Source organism: Anas platyrhynchos, chromosome 10, assembly GCF_047663525.1.
Source record: "Anas platyrhynchos isolate ZD024472 breed Pekin duck chromosome 10, IASCAAS_PekinDuck_T2T, whole genome shotgun sequence".
In the NCBI taxonomy this organism is placed as follows: Eukaryota; Metazoa; Chordata; class Aves; order Anseriformes; family Anatidae; genus Anas; species Anas platyrhynchos.
The window spans coordinates 7212284-7238880 of NC_092596.1; the positions used below are offsets into that span (position 1 = coordinate 7212284).

At 41.7% G+C, this 26597-nt stretch overlaps 1 long non-coding RNA gene across 1 annotated transcript; it reads right to left on the bottom strand.

The window, feature by feature from the left end:
- Positions 1–44: 44 nt before the first annotated feature.
- On the bottom strand, positions 45–26535 carry LOC110354531 (uncharacterized). The gene is made up of 6 exons (XR_005268279.2): positions 26055–26535; positions 25467–25551; positions 8154–8261; positions 5308–5410; positions 5075–5160; positions 45–847 (listed from the first exon to the last, which is right to left on the bottom strand). It is a non-coding gene; the product is annotated as an uncharacterized lncRNA (long non-coding RNA).
- Between the last annotated feature and the right edge of the window lie 62 nt (positions 26536–26597).

A 26597-nucleotide genomic window follows, 5' to 3' on the forward strand; every position in this document is an offset into this window, starting at 1 on the left:
TGAGGACTCACTGCCCCAACATTACTGTGTGATGTGGACATGCCCTTAGAGTTACACAGCTGGCTATTTGTTCTGGAAATGCTTGCATGCTCACCCACTCTGCACAGAAACAATGCAATGTTATTTTTTTTCTTCTAAGTGGTCATAATTAACAAAGCACAACCCGTATAATCACACAGCACTGCTCAACATCACTGGAGAAATACACAGCAAAAGAATTACCTCCCCACTGCTTTTGAATAGCACAAAAAAGTAAATAATCTTACCACAAGTATTCAGTGAGCAAAACAAAGCCTAAATACATCAGTAATATCATCTCCCTGCCTTTAAAGTTCAAGCAGTGTTTAACAAAAGCTCTGTGGCATGGGCAGCCTTTACAATTGCTGGGCACTTACTGTGCTGTGAATTGGAGATGTGACAGACACAGTTCTATAAACATCGGAGCTCACCAGTGCATGCTCAGCCACTGCAGCATCACTGGCGGCAGGAGCTATGCCGCTGCGGTGCGTGCCCAGAAACCCAGGTCTGAGAAAGAGCAAGCCCCAAAAAAATAAACAGGACTCTCTCGTCCAGTTATTTAACAGGGCATGAAAGCAATTAAAGAGATACTGAGGAAACCAGTCATGGAAAAATTAGGTCATACTATTTAAATTCAGTTTTATGGTTACATTCTTTCTTTAGTATGTTTCCCTCCCATGTTGTTTCCCTTCCATTACTGTTGTTTCTAATGATAATAGCAGTGACACAAGCATCAAGATCTTTCAGCGTTCTTCTGGCTACCTACTGCCCTACTTACCCTCCAATGTTCTGGTAAGTCCAGACGCCCCAGTAAAGATATCATCACTACCTGTAAAGCAAGGAACGGGAAATAAAATGAATCAGAAGGAGATGCTAGGTCCGTTATGTGGTTTATGACGTAAAAAGATTAAAGAAGAAGACAAAATTAATGCCAACATAACAAAATCAACCAAATATTTCAAGCAAACATAGAGCAAAAAAGGAGCCTTTTTACTGCAAGCCTGTTCTTCTAATACCAGTGCTTCTGTGTGAAAAGGATTTTTCTTCACTTGATTTCAATGGTTCAGCTTGTTTAATGTTTTCCTTTAAGTTCTTGCCTCTTTCAAGGCAGATACTTTAACCTCAGTTCTAAGAAGCAGGATAAAGCCACTCGAACGTTGCCTAATGCTGTAGTTGTGGTTCCCAGATAACTGGTGGTTTAAGACCTTCAGCTGACCTTCAGAACCACATTGTCTTTATCAAATTTTCACCTACTAGTGCCAGGCAGGTGCATGACAATCTATAGTGGTTTTTATAGCTGACAGCAGTCTACAGTCCCAAAAATTTGGGAATGGCCTAGGCTAGATTAGGTTTTAAAGAAAGGATAACAGCAAATTATTTCTACTGCGCCACTTAGTGTATTATGTAAGACGTGATTACTCTCAGTTGTTTATTTTTACCTTATTTCTTTAACATCTTCTCTACATATTCTACGGAGGCAGTTATGGGCCACTGAAAACTCAGTTTTATGTGACGTCCTGTGACATTTTTGAGTGACAGAAAGGCTGTGTTGGAGGTTATGTGTTATACCAGACTTTAAGGCCACGATTTTCCACTGCCGAAGTGCCAAACTATGTACTTGAGCTGCCACCACTCCGGCATCCAAATTAGCATCTGGGGATTTAATGAAAGAGGGTGGCTGTTCACCAGATGTCCATGGACATGTAATTGATCTAGGCTATAATGGACATCAGTGTAGAATTTGGCAAAATACCAGCAGGGAAACTAGTAGTTAAAGAATGGGAAACAATGCCTGGTATACGGATGTTGCTGTAGATTGAAAAACAACAACAACAAAACTATTTAAACTAGAAATAGTAACAGTAACTGAAAAGCATTGTACTGGTGTAGGCCAAATACTTGAATTTCTGAAGAATCAGGAACTGATCTTGTTAAATATTTTCATGAATGACCCTGGCACAGACCATCAGAGCATGGGAGTAAAGCTTGCTGATGATGTGAAGCTGGGAGGTGCCACCTATATGCAGCAGGATCAGAGTGCCCTACAGGAAGAATGGCATTCCTCTGGGGAACTGAATCACAGCAATAGGATGCAGGAGCAAACGCCCAGGGACTGAGAACAAGAATTTCTCTAATCAGTGAAGCAACACAGGAAGAGAAAGGCTGTAGCATGTTACAGCAGCGTGCAAGAGTATCAGTGTCTTGCAGCTCTGAGGATGTTGAACAAAACAATTACAGCAAAGGCGGAGAGTGTACGTGGCACTGTGCAGGGACTGCCTGAGACCACCCCGTGAGTGCTGCTCTGATCACCCATACTCCCAACAGAACAGGTGCAGGCAGAGGAATTACTGAGGGTAGGAAGCCTGTCGTACCAGAGGAGGCTGAAGCCGTGCTTATATTTTTGTATCTCTGACCTCCAAAGATCCTGGAGCAAGCTCTGAGAGTGTTTTTATGTCCACAGGGCTAGGACATTACATTACTTAGGGAAATATTAGCTCAGATGTGACTGGGTATCAGTGGAAGGGTTGCACAGAGTTCCTATGCCCCCCTGCAGCCTTCCTCTTCTTGTTCTTGCCCCCAGGCTGTTTCTCTCCATTGTGCCAACAGGAACATTTCTGCAGTCACCTGGGACTGAGTAATTGATCCACCCAAGGAACAATGCTGCAACAACGAAAAGCTCATTTTTCAAGATCAAGCCTCTGCACAGTCGATATCTCCAGACTTCTTTGAAATCTGAGATTTACTCCGTCAATGGTAACCTGGGAACTCTGGGGAAATTGCATTTTCATTGTACAGACAGGCACCTTTCTCTACTTGGGCGTGCAGGAAGTATCCCAAGAAGGGACGAAGTCACTTGCTACACACCCGTCTGTGTGGTGAAGAAAAATTCCTTAGCAAGGGAAGAACGTTTAGCAGGAATCAATGCAGTCAGAAAACTCAAGTGTCCATGAATTCCCAGTAGCCCAGAATTAGAAGCTGTTACCTAGCTACGGGAGCAGGAATGTTCTGGAAAAGCCTCCCAGTGGGAGACAAACACTTTAACTAGTTCTAAGATGAGGTTTAACCCTTAGGGACTGTACAAGACAGCTCTGTAACAGTTGGAAGTTTCCTTCATGTCCGGCAAGGTCCCTTCCAGTGAGCTGGTGCATCCAGAGCCAAGTGTTAGGTGCCCCGCTCCAAAACTCTTGATCACAGAATACAGAAAAACGGATTGTATGTTGGATTTTACATTCTCTACTCAAATTTAAAACCTTGGCTGTTTCTCTCCACTCTGTATTTTTGCAATACAGTGCAAATTCCACCATTAGGGTTTGCCAGCACTTTTCACTAAAATGTCACAAGCCAGATCAACTACACAAGGTGCATGACAAAAGAGAACAAGGTGTGAGAGACTTTTATCTTGGAAGGAACAAGTCCTAAAGAAAGTGTGAAAAGGGCATAACCTACTCTTTCATGCTGAAGACTGGCATTGAATTCACCCCACACCATTCTCCAGTTATATTGAACTTTTCCATCCCCAGCAGATTGACTCCAAGGGGTTTAAATACGCAGAAAAGAGGAGCTGGCCACTAAAATTCAAAACAATTTAATAAGGATGACTGATCCTTAATGGGAAAAAAAAAAAAAAAAGTCAACTCAAAATGATAAATAAGGAATAAAACATGGCTTTCTTCTGCACCACCCTAAAGCTGCAGCATGAAGCCAGGATGACATAGGGCTTTCCTGTAGTGTATGCCTCTCCCAGGGGTATGGCTACGGTCACAAGTGCATGCTACAAGTGCTGGGGCCCCAGTGAACTCCCACTGTCTGCAAACCTGCAATGACACCTACTGGTAACCAAAGATGTTCCTGCTCGTGGGCAATGCGAGCCTCCTTGCTTCCAAACACACGCGAGACTTCTTTCATCCCCTGGCTTTCCATCATCAAGGTTTGCCTCAGTGTTTCTGTACATCCTAGCGCAGGAAGCTGGGCTATGCTTGGCCTGGTTTATTTGCAAACCACTTATTTACCATTTGTCTTCTGTTCTGAGCTGGAACACATCAGTAACTGCCTTGTGGGGGGCACTGGGACCCCATGACTTCTCTTGCCTAGGGTTAAGTCATTCAGGTATGTAAGGACCTTCGTGGATCATTCCCACACTGCCGTTCCTGTCATCCTACAGGACAGTTGTTGTCCTTATACCGCAGTCCTTGGCACCCAGCACCTAGCTACTCTCTGAAGGCCCTGGAAGGTGACCCTCTATCTGTGGTTGTCCGCAATGACGCCTAGATGGTCACTCCTGAACTGGTGAAAAGAAGGAAGCATCACTTCAAACCAAACAGTCCCACCGCAGACAGCTAGGGAAACCAACTGTATTCAGTGGTTATCTAGTTTTAGAGCCTGAAAATGGAGAGTTTCAGAGGCAGTGGTACTACATTTCTTTCAAAAACCTCTGCTTCTTCACCCTAAAAAGAAGACTTTGACAAAATATATCAACCAAATCTGTGGAGGACTGACAGTACACTAAGCACAAACCAAAGGAAGGCAGGAAGTCCTTTTCAGCTCAGAGTTAGCATTAGGCTTTCTAACATTGAGATAACACAGAAAGAAAGGGAGGCCTGTGGAGGAAGAAACTGCAAGCATTCTGAAATCTGGAGGGGTTTTAACATGCATGTCTCAGACTGCTGGAACACCGCAAAATGATTAACCCTTGTACAGGGTTCCATAAATCACAGCAAAAACACAAGCAAAGTAATTAGAGTTGGGAATCCCACATCACATTTTCTTACTGAATTTCTTGGACTTGTCCCAAATTTTAAATCCTCTCCTTTGTCTTTTTCTAACATATTCCTGGGTAGCATTACAGCCATGCATAAATAGTGAAAATTCCCTAAATTATTTCTATGACTGCAACAGTTGATTGAAATTAGTCCCTTGCATTTAAAGAAAGTCAGTGATGAGAATGCTCTGCATTTGTAAATAGGTAAGGAGCTGGACAGATTATCTGTTGGCATCCCTGAGGAGTAAGCAGCTTAATCTCATTAACTTTGGATATCCTCAGAGTAGGCATACATACCTGAGGACTAGTTTTCCAGCAACACTCTACAAGTAGGAGAAATGAGTTGAGTCACTTCACCTCATCCCAGATATCCAAAAACATCCCTGCAAGGGTGAGATGAATCATGGCTCAAGAAGAACCTATTTTTTTTCTCATATAGAGACACCATATATATCAATCTTACGTAATATATATAAAAACCTTGTATAAAAGATCCTGTAACTAGAATGTAGTAGAATTGTAGCAAGTACCTGGCAAGTATCTACTCTCTCGCTGAACTTGATGAACTTTTACTCCTTGTGTTGGGGGAGAAACCTTGCAATAGCTTTTTGTTGTGCTTAGCATGAACCTTCACTGCAAAGACATAAGGAGAGGCTTTGTTAATTCATTTTATGGAGGGTTCATCAATTTTGGATTAGATTCTCAACATAAATGCAAACCAGCATTTCTTATACAAAATTGAAGTAGGTATTACGTGGTGACACCTTGTGATCACACTAGCCCACGTATTTTGAGGCTTGCCTCGTCACAGCACCAGCACCTGGGGGGGGCTACAAGTACTGGAGCCCACTTTGGATATGTCGCATTTGACATCATTTGACAGTCACTGAGGAAGAAATCCTCTCCAGTGCAGGAAGCCATCACTGGAGGCAGAGCATCATTTGAGCCCTTAATTTGGACATGAGTAACATTTTTCTCATCTATGGCAAAATAACATGTAGAACACACTATCTTTTTATATGGCTCCAGGAAACCATTTAGCTTCCAAATGGACTAGTTTGTTCATGGTTATAACAGGCAGAGAGCTAATACACTATTTACTTAATTTGGCAAATTTTGAATTCTTCCTTTAATTAGAGCTAAATACAGTCTGTTCTTGAAATTCATTTATTTATACTATTCTGCATCCCCACTGATATAATCAAAGGAGAACTCTGACTCCCATTTCTGCAAACATGTTTTTCCTCCTGCATTTAGAGCGCTCGGCATTCCGCAACACTCCGAGGCCAAAGTCTGTGACTTAAGTGAACCAGTGCTTTGGCAGGAGTCACTTCTTGCAAAAATATTTTTGGCCTGGAATGATGAGGCTTATGCAGCTCTCCACAGCTCCCTATCGCTAAAATACCACGAGCAATTATGGAATGAAAAGGAGTCACGGGGCCAAGCCAATGTCCCCTGGATCACTGAAAATCCCAGAAGCTGATCCAATTTAAGCGTCTGTCCTAAGAAAAGATGGGTTTCTTTTTTTCCCCCAAATCACACTATCGTTAAAACTTGCCTAAGCCACACAACACGACAGCACCACGAAGGGTGAAAGAACAATGCGACCTGTTATCTCACCTGCACAAATTGCCAGAATTCAAATCCTTCATCAAATCTTCGTAGCAACGCTGAGTGCAATTGCTCTTTTTCAAGCTATCAAAACCACTCAAGATACACAGCATGAATTGATTAGCTGTACAGAAAGTCTGGATTAGCAGCTGATGAGCTATTACAATTTAAGCTCCTGCATCCCGCTGTGTGTAGCATTTGGGCTTAAACTCCCCGCTCTGATTGCCCAGCCAGTGCATGCTTAAAGCACCATCTAATTTGGATTACAGTTTAACGAGGGGCCAGGATGTAGGCTAGTGTTACAGCCAGCTCAGGTGTCTGCACATGCCACTGCTGTCACTTCAGGGACTGTTGGGTAAACAGGAATGAAAACAGAATATGAGAGGGAGCTAGCTGTGCCAGGAGCTGAAACGATGAAACGGCCAGATGTCACTTCAATAAGAGATAGAGATCCTGAAAAGGTTTCCTAGAGATCTAGATATGAATTCCGTGCTGCTGCTCCTGGTGCAAGAGACAAACATCCTCCTCACACCGCTCTTCAGGACAAACGCTGTCAGAGGGGAAGTGCCTGGGTGAGGGAAAAACTCACTTCACGAAACTACTGCAGAGGTGTTTCACCTTGGATCGGTTCCTGATGCAGGGAGGTAGAGGGATGCCCAGTCACCATCACTGTGTTTGACCAGCATAACCCTCGGCACAAAAAACTAATGTGCAAAAGGCCCCTCTTCTGCTGCTTTTACCATCATGTATTGCTCCATAAAAAAGGAGCAAAACAAATGACATCTCATCCATGCAGCATCGCGGCAATTGTCAGCCTTTTACTGATGTTAAGTAGCAATAGAAAGCTTTGGAAAATAGAGAATCAAAGGTGCTGGATGCCAATACATAATTAATCTGTTTTCATTTGTTCATTCAAGTTTTATTAATATGACTGAAGAAAAACCAGGGGATTGGAGCTGAGCCAAATGCTTCACACCATATAGATTCTTGTTTTGTTTTGTTTTGTTTTCCTGAAATCTTGCTGGTTTAGAACACAGAATAGCAACTAAATGTCTCCATCAGGATTAGGCCATAAGCCACCCACAAAAAACAAGCACTGCCAAATATAAACAGTCCCAATTCTTTTTTTCTGTCAGCAAACAAAACACCATCTTCTTGTTTACACAGAGCAGTAACCAGCTCTGCAATTAAGTAAGGCAAAAATTCAACAACTGATTTGCATGATTTTCCATGCAAATGGAGCATTCATCCGGCCAGCAGAAAGGTAGGAGCAGCTGATCCTCTCCAAGGAACAACGCTGGGCAGGTTAAATTGCTTTGCTCACTGATAAATAGAGAGCAACCGCAATAAAGGAGCAATGCAGCATGAGGGGCCAACCGCTTCCTTTTCTCTCCGCAGAGTTGTTCAGTATGAATCTGAACCGGTTAGTCACTGCAGTGTGTGGGTGCAGGACACGGAGGAAAATAAAGATCACTTTCAGTGAGAGCATTTCCAAATCCACGAACACGTTTATTGAAAAGCTAGCTCCTCACCCGATGCTGAAACTAGAGTGGAAAAAAAAAGAGCTGCTTTGCATGGCACTGACCCAGCACCAGCCCTGGGCAAGGCACAGTGCCTTATCCTTGTCCTAAACTGTGAGTGCTGAAGGCAGGGATTGGCTTGATCCCTGTCTCAGGATGCACTGAGCACTATGTTGGTGCTCATCTAATTGAGAATGATGGTTCAAATGCCATTAAAAGTACCACAAGTGCAGGGGGAACCGCACCTGACATCAGGACAACGTGGGACTCCACCAGAAGTCAACCAGCAGAGAAGGGAAACGGCAGCTCGGGGGCAAAGCCTCTTGCCTTTGAACAGTGGGATGCATCAGGACCTGGAATAAAGCGGAGAGATTCGAGTTACTATCTAAGCTCTGAGCACAGCTTCACGGCTGGATCAAGCTGCTGGACCAGAAATGTTTCAATGGTTTAGAGCCATCTTTTCATAAAGTTCGGTGGGTGTTTGTTCTGTGTTTTATGTGGAATGGGACCAGTTGAAGCTTATGACACACAGCTAGGTTTGAGGGATCTGCACTGACTAAGGGAGTATTGCTATTGTAAAGCAATTGTAAGGGGGCATTGCAGAAAAATGCTTTTTCACCCCATAGAAAAATAATCCAACATCGAGTAAATCAATGTGGGTGCCCCTTCTCTAAAATAAAGCTGCAGTTCTCTGCAAGATGCTCGCATACCCCAAAACTGTAGGGTTTAGAAAATTTCAGTTTCACTTGATGAGCTCATGGAACCTTCACTTTTCTCTCTGTTATTTACAGTGGGTGGGCAGAATTCTTGCAGTTGTGCTTTTTGACAACCTTCATATATTTAGTCAGAAATCTTTGTTTCTGGAATCTTTCTGGGTTGTCATGGAAATTATCACCATGTCCCTAAGACTAGGATAACAATTTTATGACAAATTACAGGAGATAGGGAAGGAGAGTATTTTGGCATAAGACAATACTTACAAGGGAAAAAAAAAAAAATCACACAACGTTTTTGCACCCTTAAAAGGCATCCAATTAAAGATTTTTTTCTCTAATCTCTGCCCGTTCTTTACAGCTTAAAAGAAGAAAATCTAGCAATCTGCAAACAATATTTTTTCTTGCAGGACTCAATACAGAGCAGCTCATGCAATCTAGGGGATGTTGGCCAGGCCATCTCAGGCTGTTCCCAACCCACCAAAATCTGAGAACAAAGCCTACAAGAATACGAAGAGCTTGTTAATATTTCTGATGATTTAATACCTGAATCTTGCTACATCTCTCACAGGCACCTTATACAATTAGCAGTGCTTTAAACCATTATTCAATTGTACCTAATGGAAAAGCATCTGAGTAGTAGCCAACACAGATTTTTAACAAGAGGGGCAACTTTTATTACAAGAAGGAGGAGATACAGGATCTGATTTTAGTAGAGGAAAGAAAGATGCTTTTTCCCCTGTTGCTATACCTCTTTGCAGAGGTGTCTGGCAAGCAAAGAAGAAAGATCTAGAGCAGAGACCTGTTGCCCTGGGCTGTGTTCTAGGCCATGCATCTGGCTCTTTAGAGCTAGTGGCGCAGCACATAAGAGGTTTCATTAAAGGAGCATTTTCTCAAGGGGGGTGATTCCCCTTAAACGAAGGACCCACGTTCACATGCAACCTCCAAAGCAGGGCGCCTTGGCCAGCCATGAAACTTTGTTGGGTAAACAGAACATTTCTGTTGAGAGGGGCTTTCAGGAGGGTCATTTTGAGTTGCCGCATCTCAGTCCAAAGATGGTTTCTGCTGCTACAAATATCAGACAAACTCCAGGAGCAAGCTGAAAGCCAGCTTTGTCTTCATCGAGCCTGTCAGATATGAGACCCAAAAAGCTGATCCCAGTAAGATTAAAACCCAGACACTACACAATCTACTTCTAAATCTTCAGCACTGACACCTTCTGTGGTTACCTGGACTCACTGACAAGAATACTAAAGAATGGAAAAATTCTACTCTTTTCCATTTAGGGCATGACTAATTGACCTACGAACAAAAATAACAGTTCTGCAGCTGTCTGGAAAACAACACACCCAAGATGATTTATGAGAGCAGAACTGATATTTCTGATACATTTGAAGTGAAAAGCAAAAAGGAAAAATTAAACTTACATATCAGCCAGATTTTTTTTTTCCATCAGCCTCTTTTTGTTCCAGAGACATTGGGGATTATTTTGGTTTTCAGACTAAAAAATATATGTTTTTTTTTTTTTTTTTTTTTTAAACTTATTTTTCAGATAGCATAACACAGCAGTACTTGGAATCAAAATAAAGGGATTTCAACCTTTTGCTGGTTGCATAGAAGCCGCCTTATCATCTGGCTCCAAAACCTGTGATTACACAGTCTTTAACACCAGAGCTGTGCACTACTGGATCATCCAGAAGAACAAACTTGACTAAGATCACACATTGCATATTGCTGCCTGCCTAGCCAGAGTTGAAGGCAGTGATGAATCTTTTTTTACACTGTTTTTTATGCCAGTTTCAAAATAACAGACATCTTCTGTAATGTACAGTGGTACAGAAAGATGATATATAACAAGTGTTCAAATTCAATACCAAATTCAATTTCTCAAGTTCTTTTAAAAAATCAGGAACAGCAGGATAACCAGAGTTACTAGTTTGCGGTATGTGTCTGAGCTGTTTTCAGCTGAGCTCTTAGAAAATTTATAAACAGACTCAATGAATGAGATCCTTGGTTAAAAAGGCTCTTAATAATGATTTTTTGTTTGTTTGTTTGTTTTTACAATATTGATATCCCAAACTGTAACTACTTCAAGATTTTGGAGTTTCAAAGTTTGATTTTCCTTGCTGCTTTTCAATTAGGAAAAGTGCTTCTTTCCTAAAAAGAAAGATTTTCCACATTAAAAAGGATTTGGTAGTGTGAGGTGGCCAAAACACAAAAAATCCCAGGTACTTGGAACAGTTTCTCCTTTCAACGTGACTGAAGGTGTTCGAGCAGTAATTCCAACCCTTTGCCCGCAGAGGGCAGACGTTGACAATGATTTGAGATTCCAGCCGTAAATCACAGCAAGCTTTTGGTTAATCAAAGTGCTAAATCTGAGAAAAAGGAGTAGGATGTGTTTGAAGACCACGACTTACTAACGAGTAAATATGATGAAAGCTCTCAAAACAGCAGTTGTAGTGGATACAGCAGAAGGAAGCCCACCACCATAGGTGAAATCCTCTTACCCCAAAACCAAAACAAATCCCTTATTTTCTTCCTGTTGGACAGTAAATAGCTCTGGTCAAATGATGTATTTCAAAAGAATAAAGAAACTTGCATGAAAACCACATGGAGAAGGGGTTCAACACACACAAAAAAAAAAACACAGCCCCAGTCGTGGTGCCAGCTCCAAAGAAGCTGCAGCTTTGGGGTTAGGGCGGCTTTGAAGATTCGAATGGCTGGTTACAGGCCTGCACATAAGGGCCAGGGAAAGACAAACAAGCCTCAAAGGCACAACACCCCCCCCAGACCTGATAGCATCCTTTAGCCACATCAAAAGAGCGCAGGTCTGTTTGATATTCACTTTTCCTCCTTGAATTTGGAAACATGTAAACAGAGAGCCGGGCCAGCAGCCTTGAGCTGAATGCAGGATGCGCAGAGGGAAGTAGGAGTGGTCCATGGCACAGCTGGCCCGGCCTGGCTGTTGTCAAACGGGAAGCCCTGCCTGCTGCCGGCCCCTGCAGATCAAATAAAAGATACAGCCCCTTGGAGAATAGGTTGCTATATACCTTCGGGAACTTCCTGGCCTGGCACGAGGTTACTGTATAGGGTTTGGTGCCAGACCTCCTCTGCGAGCTGTCAGGATTTTGTTGAGAGCTGTCCAGCTTCTCTGAACGACCCCGCTCTGTGTACGGCCCTCAGCGTTTGGGTTTAAATAGCCAAAGAAGGAAAACTGAAAATTGTGGCCCTAAAGGATGCAAACCCAGGAAGAGAGCTAACATAACCCGGTGTTTATTAATTTTAGGTTAGTGAGAATTTCATGCAGCATCTCATAGTTTAAGTGTCACGAGTTAGGCACTCAAAGCTTGAGGATGCCAAACCCATAATTATTTACCACTGGAAAATCAAAGAGAAAGACCAATTTCCATAAACCTCAGCCTTCAGAATGTAAGCCAATCTCTGCCTGCACTGACAGCTTCATTTTGAAGCAGGTTATTTCAGAAAGGCTCCTTGTGGAAATTCCTCAGGGACAGCCTGTCCTGACATCCGCCGGAGATGGCAAATGAGCCACAGGTCGGATGGCTTGGCAGTTCCTCGAGCAGTGGGCTACCTGCTGACCAAAATACATGGCCAGAAAAATGCTCTGAACAACTCCTCAATGGGCTCACTGAGGTCAGCACTGTCAATCCTGTGGCATCCCGACTTTTTGTGCTTCTTTGAGAGAAAATAAGGGGGAAAACCCACCTTGCGTGAGCTTCCGTGAGTTAACATTTCTCCCCAGAGCTCTTCACCAAGAGAAGTTTCTCCTCATACCACAAACACCATCTCCACAGCCCTCACTCAGACTGCCAGCCTGCCTTTAAAATTCCTTTTTATAGCTCCCACAGAATTTTCTCAACAGTCCTTGCCCTGCAAAACACATCCCTGTTGCCCTCCTGCCCTTGCTCTGCTCTCCAGTGGGGTCCCACTTCCTTCCTTTTTGCTTAAACTTGGGGTCCCTTTCCCCATTTCCTGATACTGACCCTGCAGAGGAGGGCTTTTACATCCCATCACTGCAACTCACAAGTTTCCAGCGAGCAAAAAGCTCAGGAAAAAGCACCTTTGATTAGTGAAGTTTTTCCCATCGCCCAGTTTTGGAGATTCAGGTGGGACTGCCTCAGAGCTTCTGGACCCATCTCTCAACGCGGTCATGTGTGCAACAGGGATTTACTGAAAAGCAAAGCAAAAGGATGGAAACAAGATCTAAAGGCTCCTGGACTTCTTCCCTTCGCTTCATCAGGGCACCTTAGGTTAAAAGGAACGGCACAGTTTAAAGGTCGATGTCAGTCTGCAGCTGGCTGTGAAAGGCTCACCAGGAAAATACTTCAACAGTGAGCGAGTGGCTGGGTGGAGATGGCCTGTGCACAGCCCCGCTGCAGCTATTGTTTGGCAGCTTGTCTGAATGGGGTTGGAAGCCTCTGCCTCCAGGAGCTGATCTTTTCTCCTCCTCTGCGACTTTCTTTTCTCACTTTCATGTTTTGTACTTCAGAGCCGGGCTGCTTTACCAGCCAGGGTCAGCAGCAGGTCACACTTGTGACATGAGGTTAATGTAGTTGTTAAGTAACAACATGGGTCTTCCACCCGCATGAATATTCCTCCCCAGCCTCCCAGACACATGCACACACACACACACTTGCTGTCTCAGGGCTGAAGCCCGAGCCCAACACTTGTTTAACACAAGGCAGACCACACGACTCTCTGCCAGCATGCAGTGCAGTCGTACTTACTGCAGTTATCATGCACTCAACAAAAATAAGCTGTTTAGTATGTAGCACTGAAAGATATCCAGTCACTTAAAACAGCTGGGAGAATATTGTGACTGCTGCAAGTGGATAAATATTGACAGTACTGCTGACACTACAGTGACCAGGACCAGAAGAGTGCAGGCTGATCAAAATCTCTGTTTGCTGGGCAGCCACACTATTCGTTTACTTTAAGGGGAGCTGCACATGCTTGATAAAAAGCTCCAGTGATCCAGATAAGATTTTCAGAGATGTACCAATCATGGAATCCTGTTTCAGGCTGCACATTCTGGCAGTCACAGCACTTTGATGTGAGGCTTGTCTTTTGAGGGGGGAGAAGGAAGGAGGAGATGAGAGGAGCTTTTAGGAAGCATCAAGTCAAGACACACCAAATTTCGAACAACCTCATCTGAAAACCAGGTAATGAACATGTTGTTGGACCAATACCTTCACAGATATTTCCCATCTCTATCCACTGTACTTCAGCTGAATGTACTCCACGTAGCCTGCAGTGACAGCAGGATACTGGACAGGTATTAGCATCATAATACAGTACAAGGCCCTTGCTCGATAACCGCGTGTGAGTGTGAAAGGGGCTGAGTTAGGGCTGCAGAAGAGAAATCATAGCGACTGTCTGCTTTGCTAATGACACAGCTTTGTCTGTGTCTCTGAATTTTGAAAGGGCCCCAGAATAGCTATTTACCTACCTCCCTTAATCTGATGGCAACCTTTTGATCTCAGCAGGATCTGACCACTCCGTTTACAAAGTGCAATTAAAGACAGATAAAGCCTCTTGAAAACAAATCATTCAAAGCAGAAGACTCTGAAAAAGAAGCCCAAGGATTTACAATCAGAAAACGGCAATTTCGATGCCTAAGATTTTGAATCCCAACATCACCTTTGAAAGAAGGGGCTGAGGCAAGCTACACTTGATATCTGGCTCTAAATATGAATCAGAGAAGCAAGGCAAAGCAAACCAAATGATACAGCTTCCCTCCGAGAAAGAGAAAAGAAAATCTGAATCTATTAGCTTAACAGAATACTCTATCTGCAACAATCCCACAGCTGTAGACTTTCAAATCTGACACAGTACTAAGAGTTTGCAAATTGCCAGGTATTTCACAGCTGCATTTTACAGTTTGACAGAGCAAGAAGAACACAGATCTCAATTCTCCAGTTAAGGAGATGTCAAAGCATTTAGAAATGCTTTTTGTTGCCAGGATTGAGCATACAATGCAGGTTTTGGGTCACAGTATAAATTGCAAAGCTATTGTTTGACAACCATAGCCAACAGCAGCTAGCAGAAACACAGACATTCAGAACTGAATTCCTCTTAGATGCAAGGCCCTCTGGAGGGTGACAAACTCAAGAGCTGCTGTCTCATAACATGACGCATCCAAGCAGGGCCCCAGGTGTCAAGGACAGGAGAGGAAATCGAATTGTGTTGTTTTGCTCTTAGTTCAGTCATTACCTAATTGATGGATGTGATGGTGAGGCTTTGGAATGAATCCTGAAGGACCGGCACCCATCAGGCACGCTCTTGCCTTTGGTTCAGACCTCCAAAGGACTATTTGAGATGCACAGAAAATAAAGACATTAATTTTCTATTTTCTGTACAGCCTGAAGTGGTATTTCAGAATCTCTTAAATGTCGCTGGCTCAGTAATAGCTTTATCATTCTAGATGGGTCTGATGTTCTACAGAAGCCAGAGGTATCAGGTTTTGCTTTAGACAACTGCCCCTAAAGAAGCCTTACAAGCAGCTGTCGTGGTTTTATGTGGGTTTCCATGAACTTACAACAGCTGTCCAGTTATAAAGCAGCCTACAAAACATCTGTGAGAGGCCCCAGAGAAGACAGTTGGTTCCTATGTGCCACAGATGCCTAGACAGCAGGCGAGTTAAACACAGCAGGACAATCAGGGGCCAAAGGGAACTTGGGCTTTTATTTCCTAGAGATGTTTAGGAGAGGGAATGGTCAGAACCAGGTACAGTGCAAACTGCAGCTAGCACAATCCCCATCTCCTTTTCCCTTGCTCTGCAGGGGATTTCTCATCTTGATCTGCAGCTACTCCTTTCTTCCAGCCATGCTGGCTTTCTTCTACTGTATTCCAGACTTACTCTCACAAAAAGACATGGGTATCAGGGACCCCTCTCCGAATTCCAGCTAAAAGCAACTAAACAGGACCTGGATGTAGCAGCCAATTATTACCCAGAGGCTGTGACAATTTTTCTTCCCAACCTCTTCCCCAGAAAACCAATTCTCCTCTGCTATTTTCTTTCTTGCTAGAAAGTACAATACTGCTTATCCTACTCCCTCTTACATTTCAGCTGCCAAATTTGTGCTCAAGGCTCTCCGTTGTCCTGCAGTCCCTGCAAACCTTCAGTGTTGCGTGCAACATGCATGGTGTCGAGTGTATCAGCACTTAAATATTCTCCAAAAGCCGATATCTTACGCCAAGAATGTAAACACCAAGCAGGGAAAGGCATGACTTGCAGTCATCTATGCGGGTGTAAAACCACACTACAGTGAAAACAAAGTTTAGGTAGAATAGTAAGAATTATTAAACTTTGAAAATGCCTCTGAAGGGACATCTATCCCTAACTTCTCTCCTTGTGGAAACACTGATTTTATTTGGAATGGCATATTTCATAACACAGTAAGACATCAATAGACTTTTGAACTAATGTCATTAAATATATATTTTTTAATTAGGAGAAATGACACAAGACAATAGCACCTCCTTGCAAATACCTTAAGTAAAGACAAAATTCTGTTACTAAAATAGATTACCAAAATCAACACGTGGAGACAAGGATAACTGGGCAACATACTACACGTTAAGACAGCCAGATGGAAGAGCAGCAGGACAGAGCCTAGTACAAAAACATGCCAGCAGAGGGTACTCATACTTTGAGCATCCCAGCGTGGGCGTGCACTGTAATGGAGGGACAGCACAAAAAACCTTCAACAGTGAGCAAAGTACTGAAATGAATGAAAGAATGCCCCGAGCTGCTCACCACCTTCCTGCCACTACAGACCTTCACTAGGAACAAGAAAAGAACATCAATTAAACTTCGATAATGTTGCCAAAGACATTGATTTATAGGTTGTTTAAAAAAAAAATCAAAAAAATCTTCAACTCTTGGTCTTGTAGGATAAAGGAGAAAGTCCTATTACAAAGCAGCTACCTTGATGAAACTATCGTAAACATCTGTTATACCTGGGTAGTTAGATGTTGCAGCTAAGTGAATACAATTTGAAGTGTAAGTAATATTATCAGGGTGTATGTTCTCATAACAATACACATTTTCACATTTTTCCCATATGGGAAAAAAAAAATAGAATAAAAGTACATTTTACATGCATGTGCTTGTATGCTTTGACTGAGAAAAAAAAAAAAAAGATCTCTTTGCAGAAGAGATGACAGTACCATGACACCTCAGTTTTGCTCCCACTTCATTCTCTATGGGACACTAACTTCTGCCACACGGGTGGGCACTGGTCTAGAAGCAGCCAAAAGCCAGACATTCCCTGAGGGAAGAGGGGAATTAATCACTGAGGTTATTTTTTTTTGCCTTTACAATTAAAAATAAAATAAAATAATAAAGGCATAATTTTAGGAGAGCAGAGAGCAAAGAGAAAAGTTTGTGCTTCAACTATCACATGACCTGTATCTTGAAGACCAACTTGGACTTTTGCTGTCAGATTTAGAGAAATCTTAATGTTGTAGCACAGACTGCACAGGTTGGGAGGGACCCAGAAGGATCATCGAGTCCTACTCACAGAAAGTAGCCGGCAGTAGCACAGTCTGACCACACGAGCTAGGAGCTATTGAGGATTCTTTTTTTTCCCTTAGCTTGGTGTTTTATTAAGATAGGTCACCTGCCCCTTAACCAGCTACCCAGACTTACTTGCAGTGGTTTTAGTCGAGCAGGGAACATCCTATTGCAGAGGCAGTGCTGTATTGAACAGCTCAGCAAATTCTGAGTGAAGAGTGGCAGAACTTGTTTGAACATCCAGCATTGGAAAGAAGGGTAAGGAAGTGTACTAGTATCAGCATTTTTGTTCGCGCATAGACAAAAAAGTGGTAATTAATATATCTGTCCCTTTTTTATTTTACCATCTTACTGGAGCCAAAATACTACTAGGATTCCTCCCCCCACCCTCTTTGTTTTTACTTTGGATAGGAAAAAACATATCAGATGCATGCTGCTCCGTCCTAAGGTAACAGAAGCAACATCCTGACGCCACAAATCCCCAGAAAAAATGCAGTTTCCCTGCGATGGCTTTACAAGATAACCTTTTAGGAAGGGAAATTCCATAACGAATATTTAATAATATAAAGTTACTGAGTACAGAGTTGTCTTTTACTTTGTTTTGAACCCTAAACACCAAATTAACTGCTGATATACCACCTGTATTGCAAATTAGAGTAATATCAGAGATAAATACAACATGTTTGCCTTTGACTTGGAGCCTTATCTGGCAAACTCTTCAAAAAATTCTAAACACAAACTTTCCTCTTCCCCACAGAGATAATATGACTCAGGAAGCCTTCCAGCCTTTTTTTTTTTTTTTAGAAAGCAACATGACTGCTAGACCAATTTTCATAACTACCAAAAGAATAAAGAAATACATAAGCCATTGCAAATAAGAATAGGAGCAGCTCTTTGAGTTCTATTTAACCCTCCATCACAGATGTTCTTTGTGGTGCTAGAGGGACCAAACCTCCGTGTGCCTCACTTTCTAAATCTGTAACATGAACCTGGAGGACTACCAGGAGGTAAATCTGCAAATTAACATCTACAAACTGTTTTTTGGTGATTAGGTAAAACAAAATGGAGAAGGACCAAGTGTTCTGAGCAAAGAAGGCAAACTTGCTAGTGAACTCGTCAGCAGAGGGGAGCTTTCATGGAAGATGGGGATGAGGAATGTAGTTTGACCAGAAATCTGAAGATGTCACGAGCTGCAAAACTGGAAGAAAAGTATCTTCTGTCACAGGAGAGAACATGCTGCCATATCCATGAGAAGGAGCTGTCAGCTGAAAACATTACTTCTGGTAATTCATTTTCTAAGATATATTTCAGTCCTACAGTTGAAGAAATTCTCCTTAACTAGCTAACCCTTGCTACACAGATAAATAGTTCAGATGTTCCTCACTCAAGCAGGGATGCAGCATTTATTTATTTATTTTTGTCTGTTTCTGTACTTTAATTACTTTGACCATTATACCTTCTAAAAAAAATGTAAAGAGGACAGTACTAGAAATAAGGGCTGATTCCTGGTCTCGATAGTTGATTAGATTTAACATCAACTCCCTTCACATCAGAAGACACACTAGAATAAGCTGAACAATATTCCCAGAGTAGTTGGCTCTTAAATACATCTCTGAGGAGAGCCAACCATGTGACTACTGCATTTGTTATGAATTCACAGTATGTCTCCAGACTTCAAACACAACTGAATGTTAAAACAGACTAAGACCAAAAGAGCAGTTTTAATTTGGGTGCAAGGTATTTACTTAAATGAATACTATATAATGGATCTGTGTTCAGCTTTACCTGGTATCTCTTATGTTTTTTATTAAAACAGTTAAAGGTATTTCTTGAGTACAAACAGTAAGATTTGTCTTACTGTGTGCACTAATGTACCTAATTCAGGAGAGAAGGACCGACAGCATCAATTAGCATAGAACAGCCTCCTTTCAGAATTAGGTCCATCATAGGAACTTTGTACTCAAAATACAAGTGGAAGTTTTTCCAGTGAAGGTCCACTTAAAATATCTGACAGCAGTCACAGAGACATTAAACTCCTTAAAGTAACCGGTTCATATCAAAGTCAAATCCCTACACTCTTTTGGTAAAAATATTTTTACTCCTTTCAGTATTTCAAAGCTCCTCCAAGTACACATGACTGAGCTAGAGTCATGCCTTACCCAAAACTGTTTATTATGTTCAGAATAAAGAATCTTAATAACTTGAGCCCAGCAAGCTCAACTGACTTTATAGCTTTTTTTGCTCTCAATCTATTGAAGATGTGTGTTTTCTCATGTTACCTCAACACTGGAATGTATTTAACAAAGTCCTTCTTCCTAAATCATGCATAGCTTAAGCTCTAACCAGGCTGCTAAAACTGGTCAGAACAGTCTCACAGAGCTGCTACACCGTGCAATCAGATAAGCCTCTGAAATGTTGGTCAGTATTCTTGAGTACAGAAACACAAGAGTTGGTTTCTGCAAGCGATGACTTGAGTGTTCAGGGACAGCACGCTCAAAAGGCTGGAAGAGAATTAGCATTAGAATATTGCACGTTAAAGTGAAGAGACCATATTTTTTCTGAACTTATCATCATCTCCCACATGAGAATTCAGCTTAATGGGAGAGCACAACAGAGGACATCCATCACTCTGCAGAGATTTGTAACTATCATCAAGAAACTCATGTAGTAAATCCATTTTCCTGTCTTCATAATTCTGTATCACGACTTAAAGAAACAGCCAGAGGGTTCAAAATCTTGGTGACCTAAAAGAACATGCAAAAACTCAGAAAATCCAAGGCATCTTGTGCAGAATTTAAGGTAGCAATCCTGCAGAATTACATTCCTCCAGAGAAGAACCTGGAAGTGCATGCTATAGAAGCACGTGGGACTTGACAACTTGGTCTGTTAAAAACCAGCCTGGTAACAGCACCAGGTTGTGACGGAACTGTTTTAAAAATTAAAGTATTCCTAGGAAAGGTTCATACTATTTTTTCCAGCTGTATTATCATCAGAATACTTTAAAGCAAACTTTGCAATGGAAATGTAAAGTGATCTACAAGTGCAAAGATTATGGGAAACTGTAGTCAGGTTTGCAGTATCCTTTCTAAGCTATCATCTTGGACACAGCCCCTGAAGTTGTATGTGCTGACCACAAGCTTTCCTCTCACATCATCTCCAGCGGCCCTGCAAGGAGCAGTAAAAAACAGCTGAAGTTACAGGTCCCCTGCGAGAGCCTGTAAAGTCCCTAACTTTCAGCTAAAAAAATAATAAATGTAACCTCATGATTTGTATATGGAATAGCTTGGTCTAGGAGTGAGAGAGAGAGAACTCGCACCAGCTGCCACAAGGGCATTTTTCTGAAAAGTCCATTTAATGGTATAATTGTACTTTAAGTGGCTATGTTGCTTATTTCTCTGATCTTTTTCTAGGTGCTGTGGCAAAATGATTTTTTGTGGATTATCTTGTTAATAGGTAATCCTATTTAGTGGGTATCTTTGCTGCAAGGCAGTCTTGGCTTCCCACCCATTCAGTTAGGAATGTTTATATTTAGCTGCTTTTCTCGACAGAGCTACAGCTGCAGCACATACCAATTACTTTTGGATGTATCTTGTTTTTCCCCAGGACATGGCTTTTTCCTGGTGTAGTCAGAACAATCTCGTTAGAAATATGTCACACTGCCTGAACAGAGTTTTGAAGAACAAGTTTGTTTAACTAGTATGGGTCCAGATCTGTGTTAGATCTTGATGAGACTTGCAGCCATCCCACATTCTTCTTTTCAAGCCTTTCAGGTGTATACTGTTGTTATTAAAAATTGATTGCTGTAAATATCAAAGGTATTCTGGGGGCAATTTTGCTAACCGAACGCTTCGGGGAGAAAACAAATTCCAAGGTGTCCCAGTACATTGTGTGTGTCTAACAGCCAGATGTTAAGATGCTGCTCTGCTCTCCTGAAGGATGGTGCTATGTGCTGTTAAACAGAAGGCACCGAGTCTCCTCTTCCATTCCAGAAGTAGGTGCAAGTCAGGCAGCGATGGAGGAATCACTATGGAGTTATCTTCTACATAAATCCTTACATCGCTTTTGCTGTGTTTGCAGTAAGCTCTTGATAGCAAACTGATGAATGTAACCTGCCAGTTTTCATGGGCTTTAGGTCCATAATTTTTGTTCCTTAACATACTTTGCATAGCTATTAAAGTACCAAAGTACATCGTCCCACCGATGATGCCTAATTTCACACGTAGGACTTGCAGTAATTTCTTGAATCCAGGTGCAGGCTGCATCTGTACAGCTGCACGAAATACCATCAAAAATAGACTACAAAACACTTAGAGAGGTAATGCTCCCAAAATACATTGTCAGGGCATGAACCAAGGGGATCTCTGGTTTGGTTTTCCACATGTAGATGCCTTCCTAGCAGAGAACACTGCATGGCCAAGCAGAACACAAGCAGCCTCTGTCCTAGAAATAACCTTGCAGGATGGTGCAGTGGTTATCCAGAGCACACCCACTAGCAGAGAATTCAAAATGAATCGTGATTAAAATCCCCAGAACTCCTATCTAGAGATTATTTCACACTTACTCTGGAGAATTAAAGATGCTCTGTTACCTGGAAATAATTAAAGAGCAAGACCCAAACATGTTCCCAAAATATCACTCTATGCTCCGTACTCCTCAAGTCAGACACTCTCATTCCTGCTACAACCAAACCACGGTGGCGGGGGATTTGCACGCACTTAGGAGCGGTGCTGCAGACTTCCTGCAACTCCTGCTCCTGCAGGAAAACCGCAGCAAGCCACGGCCTCGCCTGGGACTTGGAGGGGAAGAGTTTCCTGTTAGTGGACAGGATAATACCCCTTGACATACACAGCTTTTTCCTCTGACCCAACTGTCCAAGCAGCAAACAGCTTTCATAAACACAGGCAGCAGAAAGTCAGCGGTTGTTTTTAAACAGTTAACAGAACAAAAGTGGCTAGAGGTCAAATTCTAAATTTGACAGAAACACACTTTTTAGTTAATACCAATACTGTATCAGAGAGCAGCAGTACCTCCCAGGCAAGCAATTATGCAGATAATGTTCTTGAATTGCAGCAAGTCTAATTAGTATTTGTTATCAGTTTTAAAAGAACAGTGTCCAAGTTAGGGACTATGAAGAAAATTCAGCACCGTACTTGCTTTATAAAAATAATTGCTAGAAGCTTGATGGTACCTTATCTCTTTTTCCCCCCCTCCACGAAGTTAATAAGACAAGGGAGTCAAAACAGGGGGGCTCAGCACTACAAAATATCAAATTAGTCATGTGAAGTAATAATGGAAAATTCAGTGGGACCTGAAAATTGGCGTAATGAAATGCTATTTTACTTGTTGCTACAGTATCTTTCTTGATAAAAGCTACATTTCTGAAGTATTATTTAAAACGTTGCAAGAGAAACATTGTGATGAAAAAAATACATGTTGGTTAAAAAGCAGACACAACATTTCAACAATATTCTTTAAAGAGTATGAAATAGCCATCAACATTATTCAAAACAGTAAATTAGGAAAGCTGTTTGTTTCATGTACGTTGTGCATGTGTTACATTAGCTGTTCCACTGTTAAAAGCTAGCTGGGCTACTCCTGTCCTAAGAAAAGTCAGACGTCCTCTTTATATCTGCCAACAGACACTTTTCTGTAAGCGAGGAATTAATCTGCTCACTTGTAGTAAAAACATTTTACAGAATCATCAGATAAAGCAACCTGACAGTGTTAATAACTAGCCACTGTTAATAAAACACCACAAAGTAATATAAAGTAGCCCTAATTTAGTGATAACAAATACAAGATATTTATGCTACATTTCTTAGTACTCCACTTGTTCCCATGTGTAGAGTTCAAACAATGGGACACTAAATACTACCTGGGCATGTACAATGCATATGTAAGGACAGTTTAGAGCAAACAAATAAAAGAGAGCAAAAGGCACTAAGGCACTATAGAATCAGGGGGATGAATGCAAGTAATATGTTCAGCACCTTGGATTTACCAGAATCCACCGTGCCTTCTTGCATGCATACCTCTCTTGGTCTGCTTTCCACAAAAGGGTGATTCCATGCCTTTTAATCATAAATTCCTGGGATGATTCTCTCTCCTTGTTTGTGGGATGTGTGTTGTTTTTTTTTTTTTTTTTTTAAATTGTGTTTACATTCTTGTGTGTGGGTTGGGAATTTAGGTTTGCTTGTGATGAAACATCAAAGTTGGGTCTCAAATTAATCCTGTGCAGTCATTTATTCTTTGTACCTTCCCACAAGAGGACGATAAAAACACACAAGATTACCAAGCTTTATGCAACAGTAATGGGATTAAACTAACCTTTAAACCTCTGCGTGACAGGATTTTGCTTCTCTGTTCAATTTTCCTACTGTTACTTTTCCTGTTATTAGCATATGGATTTTCTGTCTTCAGACTTGACAAGAAATGCTTTCTAGATCTTGACATGAAACAAATAAATAAAAAAACTAACTAAATATATTTGCATGTTTACAGAGTATATGTAGTTCTGTTCATCAGAAGGTATCATTTCAACCATGATGTATGCATTGCACAGGTACATCATCTTCCTGAACATAGCATCACAGTGGTTACTGTACCAATTATACCATCACAGGCAGGGAATTATCAGCAGTCAGAGCAGATGAAAGCTGGAACTGAGACTGTTGTATTTTTTTCACAGGGAGTCTTCTCAGTTATCAAAAAAAATAAATAAATAAATCACAAGTAAATTAACAGAACTGCTAATAAAAAAAGCCTTCAAGTTCCCCAGGATGACTTTAGTATTTTAAAAGCAACAGCACTAGAGAGTAGAGATGCCAGGAAAGAGACAGCACATTGACCTTCTCTTCAACGTAAGGTTAAATTAAGTTATAATTTGAGTGTTCCCAGAGAAACTATTTCTCTCCCAATCATTGAGATGTTTTTAATGCAAACTGTTTACATCTGAAACAGCTTGAGCTGCTATTCAGTCACACAACACATTAACTGCTAGCACAACAATCCAGTAAAGCAATCAATTTATGCTTTGCAGAATGAATATTCAGATGTGGTTTGAGGTACAAATCCTTTTTCACTGGTTTCATATTTAGCCACTTTACTTCACTATCGCTTGCCTCTGTACCAGTAGAGAAGAATAAAATTCATCCATAACCTCAAAGTTATAAATTAGATTACTGGAGAACTGATCTATCTGGCTTAAGAAAACAAACATGAATATATTTTAAATATGTTTATATAACTTAAAATACATTTGAATATTTTCACCTGGATTATTGTTCAGATGCATGAGTGTTTTGATCTGGTTCATGGTTCAGCCACACAAAAAGCTGCAGACGCAACTAAGGGATGGTATGCTGCATAGCAAGGGTAGGAACAAGGAGCTGCTAGGAACCAGTAATACTGCAAAGGCTTCATGTCATCAAGCCACAGCATTATTTACAGCGTGGCTGCTTTTGCCTAGACTAGGGAAGAAACTAATTTCAGTTCCTTACATTTGTGTTAGCTCTGCAGCAGAGACCTGCATCCTCCATGAGTCTATTTAGTAACCGTGACTCAGTGATTCCTTTATTGCAAAGCCAAACCAAAATTCCAGCACACTTATACAATAAACTTTCACCATATCTTAATTACATGTGGGCACATTGTCCACTCAGAAAAACAGGTCATCAGACACGATAAAAATCTCCAGCGAGTGCTAACTAGACAGAGCTCCTAATTTTAAAGGCTTGCACCCATTTGAAATTTCCCTGGGGTTTGCCTTCCCAATACCCCAAGCTCACCCACACATTTCCTGTCCTCACCAACCAAGCTGTAGGCTGCATGAAGGAGAGACTGGTTCTGCACTAAGGCTTAAATCTCAGCTCCACAAAGCACAGCTTAAGCATTTGCCTGTCTGCGTGCAAGCCAGCATTCAATACACATGAGTCCTGGCTTAATGAATGCAGGCTCTGAGAGGCTGGCTGACATGCAGGCACAGTCTGATGCCCCTACACCAGGCTCTGGTGCTCCAGAGTGAGCTGGCAAAACACCCCCAGCAGTTAGTTACACAGCTCCAGCCTGCCGCTGGCTGCTGCTCCCTCCCTCACCAGGAGCTTAATTGCATAGTCTCAGAGCAGTAAGACACTACACCGCCAGAGTATTTTTTATTCTGAATGGTCTGAGGATATAACACCTCCCATCCTTCCTAGCCATGTCCGGCTCAGTGCTTCAGAGAAAATCCTAACAAACAATTAACGTAGCTGAACCAGAGTCTTTGCTAATCTAGATCACAATTCTCAGTCAAACCCTACAAAAAATACCTTTCAGTCTGCATCCCATGGTAAGATGGGTCTCACGGAAAGAGGACACCTTGATGGGGTACCTTGGCTCCACTGGATTCCCAACCTAAATAATAATAAAATAAATAAGTAAATAAATAAATAAATAAATAAAGGGCCTTGTTACATTTTTATTAAATATGGTGCATGTACTATGGGCTCGCCTTTGCAAAACAAGTATCCTCTCATAAGCTAACATGGCTCACAGCTCCTCCATTGATGACTTCAATATACAAAAAGAGGAAACATTTTCTATGCTGTAAAGCATCTCACAGAAGGGTTGAGGTTGGAAGGGACCTCCAGGGTCCATCTAGTCCAACCCCCTGCTCAAGCAGGGTCACCTAGAGCACATTCAACAGGATGGCATCCAGGTGGGTTTTGAACGGGTATTTATAGAGGTTGATAAAATCCCCTCTCAATCTCCTCTTTTTTTCTTTGGGGGCTGAACAGGCCCCCAAAAAATAATACAGAAAATTTAAAGCAGGATTAAGAAATTGAGCCAGATTGGTCCATGCCTGAAATAAAAAGCTAACTCTTCACTCCGGACCAACATCATTCCAATAGTCTTACCCAAACAACAAACTACTAGTGCCTGCTGACACAGAGGAGGTGTTTTCAAGGCCTCAGAAGCATTCACTCCTCTTTTTATTCAGGTTTACTTCAGCAGGTATGGGACAGGCCTAATGACAACGTGGAGACAGGTGTGTGCTAGTTCCACCTGCACTGCATATTACATTAATATACAAAGACTTCATTGCTAATAAATCCTCTAAAACTATGGTTTGATGTTCTGCTTTTATTATTATTCACTGAACTGCTTGTTTAAGCAGTCTTCCTTGTTATGTCACTGCACTGCCCTCTCATATGCAATATGAGGATTTCCAATGCTGAAAGCAATGATAATCCATAAGATATTACAGTTATTATTAATATTATTTGCCTGAAAGGATTCTAGTTCTCTGTGGGGACCTGAATATGTTCTGGAACAGGGAAAGGCGCAGGACATGGCCAGCAACTTCCCTCCCTTTTGGAAGAGTTACTAGCTCGGACATAGTGCTGGGCCAGCACAATCTGGTAACTTTCGGGTCCCTCCTGGTTCCATGTTTTGCTAGT